This window comes from Cygnus olor, chromosome 2 (assembly GCF_009769625.2).
Source record: "Cygnus olor isolate bCygOlo1 chromosome 2, bCygOlo1.pri.v2, whole genome shotgun sequence".
In the NCBI taxonomy this organism is placed as follows: domain Eukaryota; kingdom Metazoa; phylum Chordata; class Aves; order Anseriformes; family Anatidae; genus Cygnus; species Cygnus olor.
This window is the reverse complement of record NC_049170.1, coordinates 136,414,240-136,437,943: the sequence shown is the minus strand read 5'-3', so window position 1 is coordinate 136,437,943 and position 23,704 is coordinate 136,414,240. Positions and strand designations below refer to the sequence as shown.

Sequence of the window (23,704 nt, the reverse complement as noted above, 5' to 3'; positions counted from 1 at the left end):
ATCAGTAAGTAGGGAGTCGAGGGTCAGGATGAAATACTGAAGTCGTTTGGGATGAGGAGTTAATGCATTTGTGCGTAAACAGGTTAAGGATGGAGGAGGACTGGACAACCTAGCAAACGTGATGCCCATCTTGGTGCCAACTTTTATGGGAGAACTTTGATGTCAGAGTCTTTGTTAGCATCTAATTTTGTTAAGTGTACCGGTACAGAATTCAACCAGTCTTCTGCTCTTCTGGTTTACACCCAGTAGCACCAGCCTTCAGTTTTGTCATGATTTATTGATGCACTGGCTCACGTCGTATTTGATCTGATGCCACATGGCAGTGGTAACAAAACATGTTTTCCATGGAAGCTCTTCTCTCTGAAGGACACAGACTGCTTCACTTTGACGCTGTTTTGTAAACATGGCTCACGTAAAGCCAGGCACAAATGAATGTTTCCACCCCATTTTTAGAGCTCGGTTGAAACGCCTCTCTTTTTGAGCTCCCGGTGAGATCAGATTTCTTCCTTGGTTGTTCTGGTTCCTCTTTTTCCTGTAGGGCTGAAGAGTTGGGCTCTGCATAATCCTGGCAAAACCAGGAGATGAGAGTTCCTGGGAAAAGGGCTGCGATTCCCTTCCCTATCTTTTCCCATCAGGATACCAGGCATGCAGCTTGAGCGCATCGCTCCATCTCCATCTCTGGCTAATGGAAAGAGAGAGGCAGCTCCTGGCAGCTCTTCATCCCACGGACCTGAGCCAGGTGTGATGAATCACGGGCTGGAAGCCTGGCCAGGGAGTCAGAACAAGAACTAGAGCTGGGAGCTGGAGGGGCACGAGGTGAGCCCTGCCCCAGCAGCACGACTGCTGGGCTTAGGGAGAGACGAGAGGCTTCACACCAGTGAGCACAGATTGAAGACAACAGCTAAAGGAGATTTTAGGATGTGGATCACCTAGGATGTTACTAATAGAGAAGTCCATAAAACTTAGCATCTTCTCAGTACTATAATTAATAACTTTAAAAAAATATATTACAATGTATTTTTATTTTAATGCAAAACGTAAGTTTTAATATATTTTTCTCTCCTTTAAGCTAATGTTTGTTTCCTTTGAAACCCCTCTCATTTTTTATTTTTAATTTTTTTTCCAGAAAACCTTTTTTTTCCTCTAGTTTCAGCTAAGAATAAAATAAAGATGAATCACTTTTCCAACACCACCCAGAAAAAGCTCCCAAGAAAACTAACAGCTGAGTCCACGACTCCCTTTGCATCCTAAAAGTTTTCAGCAGCCAGTCCGATACTTCCACGTCCCTCTGCAGCACCCTTCATGCATTATTAACTCTCATTCTTTTCAAAACTCTGCGCACATTTACTGCATGTAAATACAGAGTTAGATTCTTATTTATTCCACATAGTACCGCAGAGTAAGAGGGCTTTTAAAGTACATGTATATTAAACATAGTTTTTCAGAAAACTGTTTAGTTTGTTTAAAAATCTAGACCAAACACAGAACTTCTTACAGTGTAGATCATATATCACAGTCATTATTTGCTATTTGACCTCATAGTTTATTTACTCATGTAACACAATATAAGCCATGCACAGATTAATCTTTTCAGTGGTTCTGCTTCTTGTGGCTTCTAAAGCTTTATATTTGTTTTATGTTTTGATTTTAACTCACATTCCAGAAATCGTGTGCCTAAGGAAGAATCTCAGTTGTCTTTGTTTTTGTTTTTTGTATGTTTATTTGTTTTTGTTTGTGTATTTTGTTTAAAAAGCTGATCCCCAACCTTCACAAGTAGATAGAAACCTGGAAACAAAGACTCAAAACCCTAAGGCAAATATATACCCAATACATGGCTTTTTGAGGAAAGAATCTCATAACTTCTAAGTTAGTCTCTTGATCTGAGATTTGTTAGTGCATGGGAGGCTCCATGTAATGCTGTAATTTATGAAAACCATCCTGCTGTATGAGTAATCAAAGAAACAATAATCATAGTCAGGAGCTGGGAGGGAGGTGGCGGATTGCTTTCTACGAAGACTGTGAGCTTGCTTTAACTGTGGAAAAGGGAAAGAAGGAAGCAGAAGTCAAGGAATGGGACTGATGGAGGGAGTGCAGGTTGGAACAAACCTCTGTCTTCCTTTTGCAGTGCGCTTCAGCAGACAGTGACCATAACTCAGAGACCATCCAGGCTTTGTGTAGAAGGATGCTTGGGGCTTGTCAGCCGGTGATGCACTGGCCGGTACGAGAGCAGGGTTGTCCCACGCCTGCTCTTGATTAACTCCAGGAAAGGTATTGGTACCATGACAAGCAACGCATTGCACGCCCAGCGAATGTTTAAGTCCTTTAAGTTCAGATAACATCTGAAACAGCAAAAGCTGCTTTGTTATTGGAAAGAAGCAAAAGACAACAATGACTTTCAAGCCGTAAATTAAAAGCCCACTGCAGATGTAGATTTCTTGAGCAAAGTTATTAAGAACATTAGTATGCATATTATAAGTAATTAAAAAGAAGCAAACAGGAAGAATGCCAGGCAACAACGCTCAGATCGAAGGAGAATTCACCACTCGGTTACACAAGTGTAAATGAATATCTTGAAAATAAATCTGCCATGATTTACATGGGTGAAGTTACAGGCATGCTATGTACAAGTAACTTAACCATAAGTGTTGGAAACCAAAACAACAGCATGCCATTTACAACAACAAGACAAAAACTAAATGGAAAACAAAACAAACTTGTCTGTGTTCTCAGCAATACCCTGGGAATGAGGTTATGCTCTCGGAAAGTGCTGATAATTTACACAAGTTTTGCAGGATTGGGTGCAAGCTGATATTTTTTGAGTAATATCATAACCAATCAGTTACTTTAAAATATTTGTCTGAGCAGCCTTCTCTGATATGGCTCGCTGTTACTCTTTTTTAAAACGTTGTTTACAGTTATAGTTGTTCATACTATTTTATTGATGAATTTCTTCCCCTTTGAGTATAAATAGTGGCCCCTACCTTCCCTACATAGATTCATTATTTGCAAGTGTTCTGTGAATGATTCAGAGAGCAACTTCTCATTTCACGGGATGTGTAGAACTTCTTTATTCCTTATCACTTGCATTTTGTAGTTAAGCTGTAAAATGCATCATTATACTTGCTCTAGACTGGAAAATGCTCTTTTGATTAAAACAAGTAAAGGCTTTAGAAGTATTTTCATTAATATCTGAAAGTTGCATGGCTAGTCAAATAAAAGATGACTCACAGATCACGAGGAAAAAATATCCATCTTGTTTGCCCAAATGCCAGCCAATCTGTTAATGCTCTTCAGATCGGTTTTACTCATGTGACATCAATATTTCAAGGTGCTCTGGTACCTGTCAGAGCAAATCAGTTACTGACCAAGATGCAGGCTCTGAAGCTTCTACATTCCACTGATCTGCACCGAACAAGGGACTAAGGACAGGTAAAACGCCAAGCCCCTTAGATCACCTGCTGCAGAGAACATTTCCAAAATGTGCCTGGTCAGGTCTTGTTGCGTGAATAAATCTGATGAGCCCCTCTTACCAGATCAGAGAGAGTCTGCAATGTCTCGGCGATATGCAGTGTGCCATGCTGTTGTATGTATCACAGAAACCTAAAATACGGTTAGGTTGCAAAGGCAAACACTCAAAACTTAAGAAATGCCAGAATTAAGGATGCTTGCTCAACCATAATTTGTCTCCCGATGCCAAATTATTCATGATACAATCTTCAGCCACGCCTGCCTACTGTTTTCCCCCTCTCCTGTGCAGGGGATGAGCAGTTTGTTTACTCTGTGCTGTGTGTGCCTGGCCCGTATTTACTGTACACTCCTCAGCCCTGCTTTGAAAACAGGACTATTTATTCTCCCTTGGGTTTTTCCTATGATCGTATCTCTGGAGCAGCTCAGAAAAATAAAAGACGTGTGGGGTGTCACAGGCACACTCAGCTCAGGCATTTCCCACCTTTGGGTGCTTGCCCTGGCGATTGAAGTAATGTGCCCTTGCTGCAGAGGGGAGGGGACCAGAGAAAACAAACCGATGGCAATTCCCTCGTGTGGTGTCACAAGGGATCCCACCCAACTCACCAGCCAGATGAGAAGCCTGCTGTACCGACATCTCCACCTGCAGCTCCTTGCCCCGGTGTAGTTCACCTGCCCCCTGCCTCCTTCCCTCAGCTTGCTGCCTGCATCCTATAAATCAGGCCCTAAACTCCTCATGGTTCTGCATTCAAAAAACCCTTCCTCCTGGCTGCATGGGCAGGTGGCATTAAGACCTGAAAATCACCATTTCCCCTTAGTTTTGGCATCTGGGCTGACAGCACTTCCCAGCTGTAATTACAGGGAAAGTGATGGCCAGCCCTGGGCTGGAGCACACCGAGGAAGCAAGGTGCTACGCACCAGCATCTCTGCTGGGTCAGTGCCAACTGCTTTGGTTTTTCTCCCAGAGAACATAATTTACCAGATTTCTCTCATTTTCCTGCGAAACAGCAAAAAGCAGATCGCCGAAGAGAAAGAATGCTGCCACGACAGTCTTCTAATTGTAAAGAAATTAGGCTTCCTGAGAGAAATGGTGTCTGCTTTAACGACGGCAAAATGATGAATTTCCCTTTAGCTTCACAGCTGGGTGCTGAGCTGATCTGGCTGAAGTTTTCCACAGTAATTCAACAGGAGACAGAGATTTGGAATGAAAAAATACCAGCTAAAGTTTGACAAAACCATAAACGAGAGAAAGCAAGGCTTTTAATGGGATGTGCTGGGGACCTAAGTAACAGATGCTGTCAACAGCTCCGCTTCTAATAAGCTGTGGGAATTGATAGTGTTCATTGTAAAATCATTTTCACATTTAAATTTTGATGAGACTCATTGGTCAGGCACGGTGTGAGGGGCAGATAAAGCAAATAGTCTTGCAAAGTCATCAGTGGTCTTGCAGAAGTGTGTCAGCCGAAAATCCTGTTCACTGAGCAGGAGGACATCTCGGGCTCTCGCAGCCACAGGGGACGTAGCTCTGGTTCCCTGTGTTTTAGTGCCTCGCTCAGAAAGTTCCTTGGTGATGTCCCTCGTGTGATTCACACCCGTGCTCCATCCTTGTCCTTTTGGGGATCAGTCCCCACACGGTATAGGTTTGCTCCGTGGGCGCTGGGCGGTAAGGAGCTGGTCAGGCAGCTCCAGTGTCCCCGCTGGAGTGGCTGATTTGCATTTTAAGTTTCCTGGCTAGGCAAACCCAGGCTTCTCTTCAATGGTTAGCAGAGGGTTATAAACTATTAGGAAGTGACCTCAGCTGACAAGTATATCATGTTCTTTCATTCTATTCACTTACAGCATTTACAGCATCTCCCCATTATCGTTTAGACTTTTACAACTCTTAATGACCCTTTTATCAGAGCAGCAATAACCAATAAATCCACTTTGGCATTTATTGCCCTGTCTCTAATACATAAAAGCCCCGATTTATAACATCTCATGAATGCTAAAGATTATTTTTCAAACTGCTAGTACTGTAGAACTTCTTCAAATCTCACTACAAAAATAAAAAAATAACAGCGGTCTCTGATAAAGGCCCTGTTTCTGCCGTTTGCTCAGCATCAGCCCTAAATGAAATGCAGCACCAGCCTGCAATAAACTCTGTGCTCTGGATGCTGTATGGCAGAGGGAAACCAGAAGGCCAAAACAATGGGGCCCAAAGAGGATTTTTGTAGGGTGAGTACAGCACATTGGCCCCTGTATCTGGAAACCTCCTCCCCTCATCTGCACTGTTTTTTTTTTTATCGTAATATTACAACAGTTCTCTCCTTGGTTCAGCTGCCTTGATGGTGCAGGCTGGGCCACCACCGCTGCCTGAACTTTGCAGTGTGATGGGCTGGTCTGCAGCCTCGTTGCTGGGCCCTCAGCATCCTCATCCTGCTCCATGGGGAGGCAGGGAAGGAGCTGAAGTGGTGAAGGAAAGGGTGGTGCCGGTCTGCAAAACTCAAAAGCCATCGTCACCGTCTCTGAGAGTTCAATATTGTCCCATGGACATCAGGATTTGCCCAATCCTGCACCTCCTGGCTACCTGAAGTCGGGCAACTGCAAATTTGGACTTTCTCTTTAAACAGCGGAGAGAAACAGGCACCACAGGGAGAGATTTCATCCCACCTTGGGCTGGTGCCTGAGATGGCCACCTCCTGCAGCGTGCTGCTCCCGGCTGCCCTTCTCCCGTCGATGCAGGTGGAGCTACTCACCTGGCCGACAACTCTTGAGCATCTAAAATTAGGTGTTGCACATCTCCTGGCCTGAGCTTGCTGTGATGACAACGTAAGTTTGAAATTATCTCTCTGTTATCATAGGCGATGACCAGACTCCGAAGGTACCTTGTTTACTCATCGGTGTCATTTTTGCCCAACACCCAGTAATGCTCTGCACTCCCTGTAGGACATTTAATTAACTGCCATTGGTACCACTCGAAACTATGCCTTGGCTTTATTTATCTGCCAGCATGACACATGCAGCCATGGGTGCCTACAACAAGCAGGGGGAGAAGAATTTCTGCTCACCCCTCACTGAAATCCTCCTCTGTATTTCCAGACCTCCACAATCAGAGTGCAGAAAATTAGTCTTTAAGAATCATTTGAAACAGCACTCTTAACGAAGGCAACACAAGGATACTACGTGTTCCTGGCAGCCGCTTCATTTTCTGCTAACTCTATTTCTAGACACCAGACTTGGGTTTGGTTCAAAGCCCAGTGCCAGGAAGACTTGACGTCAGCGGATTTTGGACAGGCCCGTGGATATTTCTGTGTGGCAAAGGCAACACTGGGTAAAGACACCGAGGCTGGTTCTAGGTGAGCTTCTGCCAGGATGGGAAGTTGGTATTGCTGCACTGCTATTACCTTTGTTAAAAAAATGGCTATTTTGATCTGGGCAGAGCTCAGTCGAGGCAGTGATTCCCTACCGATGTGAGTGAGCCCAGGCATCTCTATGATATCCCTATGATATCCCTTTCCCTTCCTACTCCCTTATTTTTCTCCTGCCTGCTGCTGACCCTCTTCTCCTCTGCAGAACCATAAACCCAACAGCTCCCTAAAGAACTTTTCATTAATATAATTTATTAGTCAAATCATTCCTCCGACCTATTTCCTGTTCAACTAGCACGTCTCCCCATCCACTCCATATAATTGGTACAGCACCTGAACTCCGCTGCCTGGGCTTAAATGGCCTGACATATATCACTGAGTCACAGGATATTAAGAGAAAGGTGAGAGGATTACTGGCACGCTGCCACCGAGATCAGATTGGATTTCTTGCCCAAGCACCGAAACACAGGGCTGTGTGAAGAGGGTTTGCTCAGCTCTGGGTTAGTCCTTGCTCAAAGCCACTTGCTGGAAAGCAACGGGGGCTTTCACTAGGGGTTGAAGGCTCGGTCCCGAAGCCTGGGCCGTGTTAGGAAGGTCTTTGTTGTCACTTTGGTCCTCAAGGGGTGAGACTGAGGAGAATTGCTGCTCTGTGGGGAGCTGCACATCCCACCTGGCTTGTGTGCCAGCCCACCCGTGGCCTGGACCTCTCCCATCGCTTAGGCCTCGTGCTCTGCTCCACGCCTCTCTGCCCGCTGCTTCTCTCGCCTCTAATTTAAGGAAATACAGAGTGCTGGGTTATAGGCTTTCACTGGTGATTAATTTTGTTGCACACTGTTTCCACTTCTGAATTACAAAACATCAAAGAGTGCAAAACACAGCCACTGTCTTTGCCAAGAGACATCCATTCAGGCTTTTTGTCCCGGGGAAAAAAAAGCCCTGACAACGTCATCCACGTTGCTCAGGATCTTTGCAATTGGCTCCATCATTTTCGGACTCCTCCTTCTCCCCCCTCACCTCCCTGTGTCCCCCCACCCCACAGCGAGGGGTAGCCAGGGAAACCAGAAACCATGGCAACCAAAAGCAGGATAATTTGTCTCCGAGGGAAGAAACATAAGCATGCAAAATCCCTTTAATGTTTATACCGGGCCGAGTGGGTCCAAACCTTCTCTTCTTTGGAGAAAGCAGGCATGGCTCCTTTTCCAAGCACAACGCGGCCCCGGGTGGTGCTCACCTCCCAGCGCTCACCAAAGCCCTCGGCCCCGCAGCCACCCCATACAGAGTGGGGCTTCCCATCCTCAAACAGTGGCTCTGCCTCAGGTTTCAATCTTTCCGTATCAGGTTTGAGGCTCTCTCCTCGCTCTGCAGGACTAAGGACACAGAAGTCCAAAACACAGAACACACACTGTTATTACTATTTACTATAAACTAATGAACATGAATAGTTAGGCCAGAACTCCCCCCAGTCCTTCATTACACTCTCTTAAGATGCTGGGCCAGAGTTAACACTGGTGTTTGCCATTTTTCTCTGGCAGCAAGCCTCGGGGCTCATGTTTTTAGTCTCCACACTGCTGATTTTGTTTTTAAATAGATGTCCTGCTCCGTGGTACCAGGGCTGCTGGGCACAGATACTGCTGCAGAAACAGTACCATCCCTGTCCCACCTTGCATGGCCAGGCCCAGCCCAGCTGGATCTCTTCCCTTTGTCCTCTCCAGCATTGCAGTGGTGCTATTTTCACTGATCCTCCAAAACTGGGAAAGGAAGAAGGCTGGGGAGGGAGGAATAAGATGGTGGTACCAGCTGCGGAAGCATCAGACAGCATCGCCCGGTGCTGCTCAGGGGCCAACTGAGCAAAGAAGTCACTGGCAAGTTTTTCTACTCTAATGGAGGGCGAGACAAACTGCTTGACTTCTAGCTTATTTCCAAAATAGAATGATGACTATAAGTTGCCTTCTTTAGGAGAAGAATGATGACAGAAGTAATAAATTGTACGTATTTATTTTTGAGTTTGCAGATGGATGAATGTCGAGTGGTGGTTGGGAAGAAAACAAACCCTTGCAGGCAGCTATTTTTATAGGATAGCTTAGTGTTGAAATTTCTATAAGTTGGCAACAGAGTCACCATGAGACCTTTTATCCAGATAAGGCCATGCCAAAATCTTCAGGAAACATCTTGCATGTTTAATTTTTTATTTACAAAAACAGGGGGAGGGAGGGAGAATGAAGGCTCAGGGGAGCATTTGCAGACATACAGTGTCTGCTCTGTAAGATACCAAATACTTTTTATTCTGGGGATGTAAACGGGACTTTTTCCAAATCTGCCACTTGCTAAGTTCAAATCTGGGGTGGCTCCAAGTCTGGCCTAGCACTGGATTTGTTTGCAGGCTTGGGAGGGAGATGTCACAGGCAGAGTAAGCAAAGTTCAGGAACCTGAAGGACAAGTCTGGAATATCTCACCTTTAAGGTCAATGAGGCTGTTGAGAGAAGATTGGCTCTCCAGTCTCTCCAAGAGCAGTCATTTGAAGGGGAAGTCAAAATTCTGCTGGTCATGCTGTCCCTGGCCCCTGCCTCTCTGCCCACACCCAAACAAGGTCTTCTCATGTGGAGCATTGGGCCAAGGGTATGTCTACTGCCTCCACGACTATCCTCTGAGAAGTGACTTCTCTGTCGGTGTTTGCTGATTGTGTTTTATAGCTGGGAAATGTCTGGGCATTTTTAGACTTCACACTAAGTCATGAAAATATTGCTGTGTATGTGCATGCATGCATCCATTCCTAAAATTTGCATGATGGAGGTTTAAATCTTAGGTTTAAATGCTGGTTCATAAAGAAAAATTATTTTAAGCTAACGAAACAAAAGAAAAAACAACAAACAAACAAATCCAACCCCAAACCAAACCAAACAAACAAATCCCAGAACACTTGAATCTGTTCCAGGTAGTTTCCAGTTAATAAGAGATGTTAATAAGAGATGTCAAAATACTGTTTATTTGAGTTGTTCTATTGAAATCTGTAACAAAGCCTGCCTGCAGAGGGGAGGAAAGGGTTACCCACTCTGCGAGAACGGAAATCTAAGAAGGGAGCTGTATAACTGGCTCTCTGATGCGAACATAAGATAGTAATGTCTCAAAACTAAACTATTTAGGCAGCTCCAGTTTCTATGTTAAATTGACTTTAGCATGTTTGTAACCAAAGGGACAGCTGCTTCCTGAAGGTCCTTTCTTAACATTTATAAGGATTAACTATTTTTCTGTTGAGATTATTGAGATCATCTTGATGCTTTTATTTGATTTTGATTTGTTGTCTCGTTTTCTTTGTAATGTTAATAACTTAACCTTAGGAGTATTTTTGCCCTGACGTTACTAACCTTGTTTAAACTGAGCTTCTTGTAGTGAATAGGGACCACAGTGGGGTCAGAAATAGAGGCCAGTTGGCCATCTGTAGGCTTGACCACATCCTTCAAATTTGCCCACTGTTATCTCTCTGAAGATTCATAACAAATTCCACATTTTTCACACACGTGTGCAGTTGCAAGTCACTCACTGATGTTCTCAATAGAATTTGTTGCAGGTTTGAGCACTGAGGGTCTTTTTAACCCAATTTGCAAGTAGTGATAAAGTCTTCTGAGTATTTCAGAGACTGTTTGCAGAGGTCACACCTGGGCCTCAGCAGCAGGTTCATCTCCACTGATGAACTCTTGAAGGACCCTACAGATGCTCACCCAAAAGCATGTGTCTTATTTAGATTCCAAGCATGGCAACACCACAAGGTTCAAATTAAAACCCTGAGGCTTCAGTCACTAATTAGCTTCTGTGCTCATTGCATACCCATGGAGCCCACCCTAGGCAGATGAAAGACATACTCAAAGCACTTAGGAGAATGTGGGAGAGGGATGGAGAAGAGCAGAGACAACAACAGCTGAGACAAGGCAGGAAGAAGGAGCATCATTATAGCCAGACCCAGGATGGGGAGGGGTCAGGAGCCCTAAGGGATGAAAAAAGGTTGTCTGAAATGGTCAGAACCCCCTAACAATCAACATAACCCTGTCCAGAGGGAAAGGCCACAGAGAGCAGATGAAGAAAAGAGGAGTACAAGGCAAAGAGCCTTAGGAGATGCCCATGTGCTCCACCAAGGAGCCAAAGAGGGTCCCACTTGAGCTTGGTGGTAGGGAGTCTTGCAGTGCAGCTCCCTTAGCCTCCCTTGGAATGGGAGGTGACTGGGAGAAGTCATGTCACAGTCCTCTCTCTCTGAGCTCCTCTGAAAGAAGCTCGTATGGGACTTTGCTGGCATTAGCCAAATTTTGTGACACAGGACTCTGCTGCCTCTGTGGGACTCATGTTTTAGCACAACATGTGTTCTCCTAAGTACCTCTGCTTATTTTCTTTAGGATGTCTGAACTTCTTCCTTTGAGGCTCCATTTCCTTTACAATTACCTAATTCCATTAGAAAATACATCCATTCATTCCTCAGGCTTCTGATACCGCTTACCACTAGGGATAAAATATCTCCATACAACCAGCTGGTGTCCATGTGTCCCTCCATTAGGCTTGTATGTGCAATCACTGGCTTGGTGTTCCTGCCACATGGACAGGACGCGGGTGTTTCCCATGCAGAGGGCTCAGCTGCCTGTTTCTGAGGAGGAGGAATTCATCATCCCAATGAGATCCTGGAGGTTTTGTGCCGGAGCTGGAATGCATGAGAAATGATAATGCATTGATTAGGCCTCTGAGTCAGCTGCAGACGCACCCTTGACACCCTGTCAAGTGGTCCATTCCCTCCCCCACTTGTTTGCTCCCTAATTTATCAATTCCACTCATCCCAAGCCCAGCAGATACCAGAGATAGGCAGATTACACATGGCAGCCCCTTTGCCAGCCTGTGGTGCATCTTTTGCAGCCATCACTTTAGCATAAAGAACAACAACACAGCAATGAACTTTTCTTTGCTGAGTTGGAAGCAAAACATGGGGAGTACAATGAGGAGAGGGAATCCTGGAGAGGGAAAGTGAATTGTGAGAGCATGTGGGAGATGAAGTTTTCTTTAAAAAGATGTTTCCCTTTCTTGCACTTCCACTAAAATTATGTCACATGGGCACTGGTCCCATGTTTGAGTTACAGTGATGTGCTCACCACGAGTGGAACAGCAACCTCTCCCTGTAGCACCAAGGGCAGAATATGCTGTACAGCCATTCATCCTTCTCTCTGCATAGGAGAGGGGCCCACCAGTGCTTTTTTATTGTTTATTTTGTTTCAATGCCAGAGATGTTGGCATTGCACAGTGCCTGATCATAGCAAAATGACCATCATTATAAGGCACTATAATCGCTTTCCTGCCATGACACGAGATAGCATGGGCTTGGGTGGAACTTGACAGAAGATGGAGGTGAGGATGGGGTTGACCCAGTTTTGATGGGGTTGAGGGAGCTGTAGCTGGGACAGAAATCCTAGGGGAAATGAGCAGGGGGACAGTAGGAGCTGTGGAGGTGGGATCACATGCTGGGAATTGGGACATTGCATAGGAAGGTGGGGGTAGCAGGTTGAGATATTAGCAAGGGATGGAAGGCAAAAGCATAACAAAGGAGGGGCCAAAGTGGGCAGTGTGGGTGTACCTCCTTTTATGTGCACACACTGGCTCCCATAGGGACACCTAGGAATGCTGGAACCCGTTTTTGCTCTGGGGACACTGAGCTTTCTCGCCCACCTTGGCCCGAGGACCCCTGGTGCAGTGGGACCTCTCATGCACCCATGAGCTCTCTTGGAAAGAGAGTCCGTGCTGTGATGATCTAGCTGTAATGAAGCCAGGGGAGGACTGCTGTGCTCCAGGAGGACATGTCCTCAGTGTCTCAGTGGAAGTGTCAGGCCATTCACAGGCTGTGGGGTGCTGCAGCCAGGAGGGATTTGCTCCATGGTCACTGGTTTTGCCTCATAGTGACCTGCTGGAGTCACGCACACACCACCAGCAAAATGCCTGCAGCTCATGACACCTAAACCCAAGTAGCCCTAATCTGAAATAATGCCTTGCAGTCTTTACTTTCCAAGCCAAATCCAGAATCTCAGCTTTGTGCTGTCTCCAGCCCTTACTTGGGTGGCATCCTGCACAACCACCAAGGCTTCTTCTCTTCAATGGTTACTTCTGCCTTCAGAGAGGTGCCAGAAGTGAGTCCCTTCTCCAGGAGGGAGACAGGCTCTGCTGAAGTAGGCTATGGAGGTACATCATCCCATAACAAAGGGAGATGCAAACTGTAAGTACTCCACCTGGTTAATCTTGCTGCTTATTGTAAACTCAGCAGCTCCTGGGCTCAATTTTAGGGCCAGTTCTCTTTAAAGTTTTTTATAAATGATCTGGATGCAGGAGTCAAGTGCACATTAAGAAAATTTGCGGATGCTACTAAATTAGGAGGAGAGGTTGACTCTGTCAAGGGCAAAGAGTCTTTGCACAGAGATCTTGACAAGAGAGCTGGGCAATCACCAACCACATGAAGTTTAACAAGAGCAAGTGCTGGATTCTGCACCTGGGACAGGGCAGACTGGGGGATGTATGTACCTGTGTGTACAGACTGGGGGATGAGAGGCTGGAGAGCAGCCCCACAGAAAGGGATTTGGGGGATTTGGACAATGAAAAGTTGAACATGAGCCAGCAGCGTGCCCTGGTAGCCCAAAGGGCCGACCCTACCCTGGGGTGCCTGGGGCTCTGCTCTGTGCTGTGTGGCCTCACCTTGGGCACTGTGTGCAGTTTTGGGTGCCACAGTATAAAAAGGACATAGAACTGTTAGAGAGTGTCCAAAGGAGTGCTATAAAGATGGTGAAGGGTCTGGAGGGCTAGATGTATGGGGAGCAGCTGAGGTCCCTTGGTTTGTTCAGCCCAGAGCAGAGGAGGCTGAGGGGAGGCCTCATGGCGGCCTGCAGCTCCCTCACGAGGGGAGCGGAGGGGCAGGCGCTGAGCTCTGCTCTCTGGGGACAGCGACAGGACCCGAGGGAACGGCATGGAGCTGGGACAGGGGAGGGTCAGGCTGGGTGTCAGGGGTGGTCAGGCACTGGGACAGGCTCCCCAGGGCAGTGGTCACAGCACTGAGCCTGCCAGAGTTCAAGAAGCATTTGGACAACGCTCTTAGACATAGGGTCTGATTTTTGGGTGGTGCTGTGTGGAGCCAGGAGTTGGACTCAATGATCCTTGTGGGTCCCTTCCAACTCAGGATATTCTATGATTCTATGAGCTAATTCTTGGTGCTGTGCCCCCACCAGCTTTATGAAGTCCCAGTAACCTGCCTGAGAAAGGCATCTGATAGTGATCTCCAAAATGTTAACTCAGTGTCTATGAGGAGCCTTGCTGGTGACTGAGGTTTTCAGAAGGAATGAAGGCTGCCAGAGAAGACTTCCCTCTTCTAATTAGCAGCCCTTGGCATATTACACCAGGCACGGTGTTCGTGTCAATCCATTTCTTCCAATCTTCACTTTTCTTGCTCAGGGGCAAATGCCCACAATTCTCCATTCATGACTGAATTTTGACAAGTAAGTGCTCCGCAGCATTCCTTTGAGGCAGTTCCCCTTTCCTGCTGCTCCAGCTGCTGCAATGCTGATATGAAGTGCACATGAAAGTCTGAGAGAGTGTGTGCTGCTGCTCTTGCACATTTGGAAACCGGATTCATTGCAAAGCTCAGAGACTCATGGAGAAAGGTATCTGCTTTAACTTTTACTCCCCACTGCTGCTCTTGGAGGCAGAGGCATTCATCTGAGTTGACTCAGTGTCAGGGGGCAAAGGTGGAAGACTTCAAATTTTCCTGCTTACCAACTCCCAGACATTGGCTTGGGCTTTCTCGTCTGGTTTGGCAGAAGCTGGCACTGACTGGGCACAGGTAGATCTTCACCATCAGCTGCTGTTAAGGCACACGAGCTCAGCTTTATGTTTTGCAGCTTCTAAAAACTAAGGGAATTCTCCTGTTGTTCAATGTCATTCCTGCAGCAGTCAGTGGAGTTTGAATATCCTTGATTTTATTTGTATGGCTATAGATCCTTGAATTTACCAGCCTGGATTTGCAAAAGGGGCATCTTTCTTTACCTGTCCAGCTGTATTAGAAAGCCTCCAGTTTTCTGCTCTCTCTACAGCTGGGGGGACATGGCAATTCCTATGGGTAGATATTTAGGAGCAATATGACTTCTGACTTATTTAAATAAGCAACTGCACCTTGTAGATGATTTGCTTTGCTGTGTTGCAAATGTTGCAGTTTGCATTGTGCAGTGAGTGTTGTGCCTGTGTGTTGCAGAGTCTGGGATAGGCCCTTACTTGTCCTAGATAGCAAGATATAATCACACTGGACCAGATTTACTTCTCACATAAACAATCACAATTCCTTAGCAGGGCTGGATATGTTTGTGAAAGCAGTAAATTTGCACATTATTCCCAAATACGGGGATGTTTGACCTAGAGCCAGAAAAGAGGGAGTTGTCAAGATGATTGCTAGAATTCAAACACGTTTTTTATTTATAAAGGGGTTGAAAGACAGGCACTTAGGTGGCTGCAGCCCATCCTATCCTCATCACCTGCTTGGCTGTATTTGTGAGTTAACCAGCTGGATCCAAACTATCTTACAGCCTATTATGAAGGAACATGCAAAACTCCAAACCCAGATTCAAATGTTTGCAAACACCACGTTTATTTAGTAAAATGCCAGACTAAACCTTTCCACTTAAACATGTATTCAAACAACCTTTTCACATGGACATTCAAAATCCTGGTCCAAAATGAGCCTGAGTGCTGGGGCACTGAGCAGCACTGTGGTACTTCCAGAAAGAGCTCGAAGAAATTTTCTCCAGAGCATGAACCCACTAGGCGCCAGATGACGCTGGGCGCTGCATCTGTTTGCCTCACTCGTGGTGTGAACCCCTGCTTGGCAGGGTAAGTTAGGCCCTTAATGGCTACAGAAAGGCTTTGGAAATAAAAGTTTATATTTACATAGTACATTTCATCCCAAAGGACCCTAAATCACACTGCACAAACTTTACATAAACAGCAGAAGTGAAATGCAGCCGTGTCTGGAATGGAGGGTGGCAGCCAGCTGGCATATGTTAGCAGGACCAAAATAAGAGAAGTGACTATTTTTGGCCAAGGACACCAGAGCAAACCCCTCTATTGCGAAAGTCCCTTCAAAACTTCAAAGCGGAGTTTTACTCTAAACAGTGATTGTGGATAAATGGGTCTTTTGTAGCTGATCAACGTGTTCCTGGGCACATCTGGAGAATTCATTCACTAAAATAAGTTTTTGCTACGTTTTTTGCCTGCTAGCACTGCAGAACTTCACCTGAGATAGCACAGTTCTACTCCAGCTCCATCCTCACCAGCGGACCTGTAAGCCTCTTCTCCACAGCCCCGACTGCTGCATGTGAAAGACCCAGAAGAAACCTCTCCAGCTTTCACAGTTGAGCTTGCTCTGAACAGGTAAATCTGGAAATAAACATTTTTGCTTATCAGCTGGGTGGATCTGTGAGGTGATCAGAAAGACAAATTTCCACAGTGCCCGCCAAGGTAATTTTTCAAAGTACAACTGACTTTTAAATATCAGTGCAGAGCAGCCAGGACATTTGGAGATCTTACCCAAAGACCTTCAAGGAACAGGCCATGTTGTATCTCTTTGGTCTCCTTGGGCTACACAAATACTTCAACTCGCTGAAAGGCACAGCTCCTTACAACAATGCAACAGACGAAATGCACGGTGCTTTTACAGACACATATTTACTTTGGGGCCAAGGCGTCCATAATTACAGAGTGCTTTGCAACTCAGAGGACCCTAAATATCTCTGCAGGCCAATTTGCCCTGTGGCAGCCTGTGGGCATCCTCCTGTACTTCCAAGCTGAGCAGTAGCTAGCTAGATCTTCTCATGTGGGCCTTCCCCTGCTTCATCATCCGCCCTCCTGAGCCATCCCCTCACTTTTGTACCAAGCCTGCACCGGGCAGTGCCAGCACTGGGCTCAAGCACAGCCATGCCATTTAGCTGCTGCTAGACTTCCTGGCATGATTTCGGCCCAGACTACAGTCTGTCTCATTTTGGGAGCTATGAACAATACAGGAACAGTTCCGCGAGAGGCAGGATGGACAAGGAACATTTAGCCACAGCACTTGCCTTTAGGGCTAAGACCCCAGCTATTTTATTAATGAACATACTTGCGCTTTTGAGAGCAGGGCACCCCTTCCGCAGCCATGCTGCACACTGGACAGGACAGGGAAGGAAGAAGTCAGCCAGGAGCCTTCTTCCAAGGAGCCTTCAAGCTGGGACTCAACTCTACTGGACCTCAGTTTGAGGTAATCTGGGGCTGCACCCATCCTCCCTGTCTCCCACTCCCAGCACCAACACTGGCACCAGTGCAAACGTACGGTGACAGTGGGATGGAGCTGGTTGGTCTGGAAGCTCACCGTTTTCTTCCCTGTGGTGTTAACTTTCAGCTAGCTCAGCTCCCTGCCTGGCTTCCCAACAGCTGCCAGGTTGCAGGAGCACAGCCAGGGCTGGAGAGGAGGGTGAATCCCATGGCAGCCCCACTTCAGACCAGTTTATGCTGCTGGGAACAGCCCCACGTTGCGACACGGGAATGCAAGATGGAGCCTGCTTGCACTGAGTGCTCAAACATTTGCGTGTGAGATATGGCAGGAGTTGTTAGGGCACAACACGGGGCCACAGGCACCACAGCTCCCTGCTCAGCTACACATGAATCCTACCAGGGCAGCGGTGAAGCCAATTCTGGCTTTCGGATGAGTGGAGGAGTGACAGATTTGCAGCAGTGAGGCCAGTTCCTTGCTGCAGGTCTGTCCCTCCTCCGATCACGCAGGATTCCAATTGGCTTCTCTAAAACTGTAAAATTCAGACGAACATTTCCAGTCCATAAAAATCTAAAAGCGGCATTTCTCCTTCAGAATAAGCACATGAAGGCCAAGTAGGACACATAATTTGGAGCGCTAATAGTAAGACTTTGGTCTGGTTGGTTTCACGTTTCAAATTCATTGCAGAGCAGCGTTAAAGGCCCTGTGGACTCAGAGCAGGGTTACAAGGGATGGTGTTTTAGGTGCCCAAAGTGCAGAGCTCCAGGCTTCCTCCCCTGGCATCCCAAATCCACGACTATCTCCTCCCCACCAAGGAGAGCATCGGCCAAGTCCTCAACATCATCTAGCAGCAATATGGATCTCCGTGGGTTTAACCAGACTCCTGAGTCTCCCAAGAGTGGGGCAATGCACTAAGGGTGGCACCTCCATGTGGGACATGGGGTCCTTCCCTTAACTCAGCTGCCACGGAGAAGATAACCATTCTGCCCATGACTTCTCCAGCGGATCTGTGTCTGAACCATGCTGAGAGGACTGGAGAGTGAGGAAGGAGAAAAACAGAGAAGGAAATTTTTGGTGACCTCAGCTGAGCTCTGAGAAACACAGAAATGTGCAGAAGTGGAGAGTGATCCCCTGGGAGGAGTAAAGTAAGGGGAATACGACTCGGCTCTCCTCCTGATCACAGAACCGGTGCAAAAACAGTTGGAGGAGGTGGAGCCACCTTTGATGTTGGGAGCAGATTATAAAGCCATGCTGCACCGGTTCCCAAGATTCCTAGATAGGGAAAGCTGCTCACACACTGGGAGACTTTCCACAAGGTGCCAGGAGCTCCCTGCTCAGTGTGCTGCAGTTTCCCTGGCCCTTTAATTTAACCCCCTTGCCTTTGCCCTGCTTGCACAGCATTAAAGCACTGCAATTCCCAGAAAACAATTTGTTTTGCCTCGTGTTTGTCTTCATTCCAAAGTTGAATTTTATTTTATTTTATTTTTTTTTAACTTAACAACATGATCCAGCAAATAGTCAAACATACAAAATCGACGCTGAGCGAAGCTTGTGCAACGAAGCTGCAGGCGGGCAGCGAGGCCCCACAGGCCAGCACTTAGGCACTCGAACCGGTTATACCCAAGTTCCACGGTTTTATACATTCATGAGTGAACTCAGGCACTCCGAAAAACTCTCACAGCACAGGGAAACCAAGCCTCCCCCTCTCCTCCACCCCCTGCCTCCCAACACGGGGCCCTGCAGGGAAATGCGTCGTGCTGCTGTTGACGTTTCCCCCGAGCGGACTCGCATCCGTGACGGTATGAAATATTAATAAAGGAGCACAGAGAGCACTAACAAACGCTGACAGATCTCCCACGGTTAATTGACATCCACCGTTCCATTTAAAATTAACGAAGGCCTGCAGAGCGCGCAGAGCTCGCGCCTCACAGCAGAGGAGATGTCCCGCACAGCTCAGCAGGTCGTGTCACCGTGTCGGTGATGCTGCGTGCCACAAACCATGACAGATATTCCAGGCACTGTGTCAGGCCCATGGCGAGGTGCTGCTCTCGGCCCAGGTGTAGGAGGGCTGTCTGACACACGCTCGGGAAATTGCCGCTCTGATGGGTGCCTGACACGGGCTGCTACGAGAGTCGAGGAGTTTCCGAGCTGCAGTGAGTCCGTCTTCCTTTCTGCTGCAGCTGGAGCTGCAACCAGGTGGTGCTGGGCTCTCTCAGCCCCCCAGTGTCTCCCATGTGGATTTTGGTGCTGGGAGCAGTGCTGCACCACTGTCCTGTTGCTTATCCTGCAGGCGTTCGGTGGTCTGTTCTATGATCAGATGTCCCACGAACATCTTATGCAGCCGTGAGGGCAGGATGTGGACGGGACCTTCTAGAAGTGAAAGGAGAAACCCTGACACCACTAATGGCTATGTGATGGCAGTGCTCTATTCGGTGGAAGCAGGTGACAATCTGGGGAATTGCACACCCTGTGAAGACCAAGAGCTCTTACCCTGTGTAAGCTCTTCACAAGCCCTGACGTAGAGCAGGACACCCCTAGATGGAGTTTTCTTGGAAAGCTGTGGGGTTTGGGGGCCCACCAGTGGCACAGTCGGAGTTGGGACTGGCCCAGGTGTGCAGGGGCGACCCCACTCTTGTGTGGTCTGCACCATCTAGGCTAAGGTTGCCTCCAGGTACGGGTAACCCTAAGCCTTCATTCAGGGATAACAACAACAGGGTTGCGCTGCCAGTGAAGCCAATGAAAATAGGAATCCTCATATGTGACGCCAACAATACCCTGAGACCTGGGGACTTTCACACCCTGCCCTGGGTGGCGATGGCCATCTGCTTTTGAGATCATCTCACGTGGGTAGACTGATGTGGTGGCTCTCTGGCGAACCACCCGTGGAAAGGTGCCCTTCTCACCTCCAAGCAGCTCCTGCAGACAAGCCATGACCTGGGGCATAACTCCTCTTGTACAAAAGGACAGTGCTTGAAAAGTGAGGAAGATGCTTGGAAGACAGCTCCTCCGGGAGAGCGCCTTGCCCAGCCATATTGAGCTCCTTCTGCTCCTCAGCTGCGTTCTCGTTCTTCTGGCACTGTGGCAGGCAAGGAAGAGGACGCCAGAAAATTGGCAGCCAAAACTGTGTGGGAGAGTTGTGCCTGGCTCAAAACCATGCAGCCGTCTGGCCCCGATGTGCCAAATACACTGCTGCCACATGAGTCCAGTGACCGGTCCAGCTATCTTGGCGAGAGCTCTTTTGTTCATACTGGTTTGTTAGGAGCTTGGAAAATGGCACCAGCTACTCCCAGAAGGTGAATCACAGAGGCTTAATAGTGTGAGCATCTACATGGAAATCAGTGACTGCTGGCGATGCTCTGTTGCCTGCCCCACCATCCACCACAGGAGCAATCTCGCAGCCCAGCAGCAGCCCTGGGTGATGTGGGATCCCAGCTCTTGGCATCCTCTGTGTCCTGCTGAAGTGTCCTACTTCCCTCCCTCCAAGTGGAAATAATGACCCATAAAATAAAAGCCGTGTGTTCATTTGCACACTGCTCCTGCCTGCTGGTTTATACGATGTAATTGCATTGCAACACCATGCTGCAAAGTAAACTCCTTTGTGTAGCCAGGTCTGAAAAGGGAAAAGAGTTTCCCCCAAAATCTTGGCTGAGATTTGAGCCTGGGCTTCTGAGGGAACTGCAACCTCTTTTCATTTAGGCCATGGAGTTACCCCCCTGAGAACAGTACCAAACCCTAAGTGATTTCAGTTTTCTGTCTGTACACAGAGCCTGAATCAAAGTAACTTAAATATTTTACTCACTTAAATCTTTGACTCACAAACTTAAAGCTTTGACTCACATTCCCAGAGCTGGCTTAAGATGTAGTTTCACAGCCTTCCTGCTCTCTGCTATCCCCTTGCAGGAGCTGCATACCTCCCTGGTGGAGCTGGTGGACCTGGCTGTGTGCGTGCATCCCTGTGCCTTGATGTTCACAGCTCCCCAAGACACCGCTGAAACTCGTGATCAGGGATAATGGGAGCTGGTGAATCAACACGTGCCTTGAAGTGCTCTCATTTGGTTCTCTGGGATAACACACTCGGTGTTCTGGTTTAGCAGTGTTTGCACATACCCCGACCCACTTGTTTACATCATACTTTGTAATTACCTCCGCTGAGCTGTTTCGTTGTTTCTGGGGGAGACGTAGTCTGTGCTTTGCCGACACAGTTTGCTTTATCTAAGGTCTTTTGAACACTTCCTTTTGGGATTTTATTTCACCGGCTCTTTAGCAAATGCTGCAGCTATTTTCTCATCTAGCGGTGGCCAGAACTTTTGTCTGGGTGAAGAATATGGGGACAGCCGACTTCCTGCCATTAAGGAAATCTCTCGTTGTACAACCGAGGTTGAGACAGATTAATTTGATCCACACTTGCTACAAAACAGCTTGGTTCTTTGGCTGTGCTAATGCTCTACTTAGTCTGAAAAAAGCGAGGGGACAGAGCTTTAAACAACCTTCAGCTGTAGCCCAAGCACAACATCGCATCACTTCACTGAAAATGCCACGGGAGGGATAAACTGACGTGCCTTGGAGCTTGGATGTGCCCCATCACGTTCCTCTAGCGGGGTGTGTGTGCAGGCTGCACCCCTCGGGCAGGATCTGGGTGGTGGAAGGGGACCTAGGCAGGAATGAGATGGGCTCTGTTCAAATCTGACTCTTGGCCAGGGGATGGGAGGAAGAGGGGAGCTTTTAATTAAGGTATCTGCAAGAGAGGTCCTCGTTTAGTTGGAGACACCACAGTGAAGTGATTGTGACTGGAAAGGGACATTTTTTCCCAGGTCATTCACTTGCTAGGTGATTTTCAGGAAATCCACCGCCTACTCAACGCCACCAGCACAGTGTCTCTGCCATGGGTGCAGAACTGTCTGCCTCCAAAACCCCTTTGAGATCCACCACTGGGACATGACACCTAAGCCTCTTTCTGCTCCTTCAGGCTGAACCTTGACCTTTTTGTTACCAGCAGAAAACAAACGGTGAGATGCCTCCTCCATCAGAACAGCTACCAAGGGCTTGCCTGGTGTCTCACCTTTTAGAAGGACTAACACCGATTTGTGTTTAAGACACCAGACTAATTCCAGTCTGGAGACTTCCTGAGAGCACTGTTCTTAAAGCTGAGGAGTTGAACGCTGTCACTACAGTAGGTGTTGCACCGCGTGGCCCATTACGTGATGGGGTGTTTGTGGCCGCGATGCTCTTACCCGGCCCGTTCGTAATCAGAAGTAATAGTACCACTTCAGCACTTGCTCTGCTCGAGGATGCTGCAATAAATCCCGACGAGGCGTAGCTTCGCTGCAGCTGGTGGGGGATATAGGAGCGCTGCCGCGCATTTTTACTCCTTTAATGTTTATAGCTCTTCTACGTTATATGAATATTGCCGGTCCTGAGGATTCAACCGTCATGAATCAACCCTCAGAAAATAATGAGATTTCACAAAATGTGTACTTTTGAAGTGGTTTTTTTTTTTTTTTTTTTTTTTTTTTTTTTTTTTTTTTTTATAGCCCTTCAAATGGGGCTTTGTGTTGTGCTGTTAGGCTTCCCTCATCCTCCCGTAGCAAGCTGATTTTAAGGAAGGCAAAAGAAAACTGAGATTCACGTGTGATCGTGTGATTCCAAGAGCTGGCTCCTAACAAAACCTCCTGATATCACAAAATTCAAGATAATGCTGTAAGAGTTGTCAGCACGGCCAAGCAGACCCTCATCTGTGCAATGGGTCAACCCAGCTCCGTGGAAGGAGCAACCGAGTGTGTATTTTTGAGGCGATAGCAATAGAAAGCAAAGGCTAGCAGGTCAGGGGCTGAGCAGAGAGCATGGGACACTTCTCTTGTTGGTGATTCAGGATTCAGCAGCTCCATGCTCCCAAGCCAGCAGCTCATTGCCGCCACCTGCTCCGCTGTGCTGGTGCAAGCGCCTGCGAGGCTGCAGCGTGAAGCGGCTGAGGGAATCGATCCAGGTCAAAAATAACGCTGCCTCTCCCTCCCTTTCTCCTCCCAGGTTTACAGCATTGCTGCAAACCTGGATTATTTTCCCGATCCTGCTGGCTGGCTGGCACCACGGTGGCAGCCATGCCACGGTGCAGGGGCGTTGGTGGGGTTGTAGGGCACTGGGAGCAGGAGGCATCGGGCTGGGTATCCACCAGCTTTCTTAGGACCGACCACAGACTTAAGGGTGCAAGTGCCTGAGAAACAGAAAGAAAGTAGGAAAAATAAAAATAAGGGGAGGGATGATGTGTCCTCTTTGGTGCAGGCAACAAACAAAGAGTCAGTGTGGTGTTTTTTGGGAAGGCAGGTGTGGTTTCCTTGCAGTGTTCAGGGAGGCACGACTCTGAAGGGCTTCTTTGTAAATGGTTGAGACTGCACCTAAGAAACACCAACCCTGGCATCAGCTCCTCTTAAAACCCGAACATGGCCCTAAATTTAGTTTGACGCTTCCCTGAAATGAAGGACAACTGCAAATGGATTTGAAGCTGGATTTTGCATGTTTCTTAACACCAGAGTGCAGGGCTGTTGGATGGAGACCAACAGACTCGTGAGCAGTTACTCTACAACAGACCTAATGA

At 47.4% G+C, this 23,704-nt stretch overlaps 1 long non-coding RNA gene across 2 annotated transcripts; it reads left to right on the top strand.

Annotated features, from left to right (window-relative positions):
- Positions 1-14,322: 14,322 nt before the first annotated feature.
- LOC121064676 lies at positions 14,323-21,836 on the top strand. Of its 2 annotated transcripts, none has more exons than XR_005816622.1 (3): positions 14,323-14,482; positions 16,089-17,103; positions 21,016-21,836. It is a non-coding gene; the product is annotated as an uncharacterized LOC121064676 (long non-coding RNA). The 2 variants fall into 2 exon arrangements; XR_005816621.1 differs by lacking the exon at positions 21,016-21,836 and having other exon boundaries at positions 16,089-16,241; positions 16,984-18,528.
- The last annotated feature ends 1,868 nt before the right edge of the window (positions 21,837-23,704 follow it).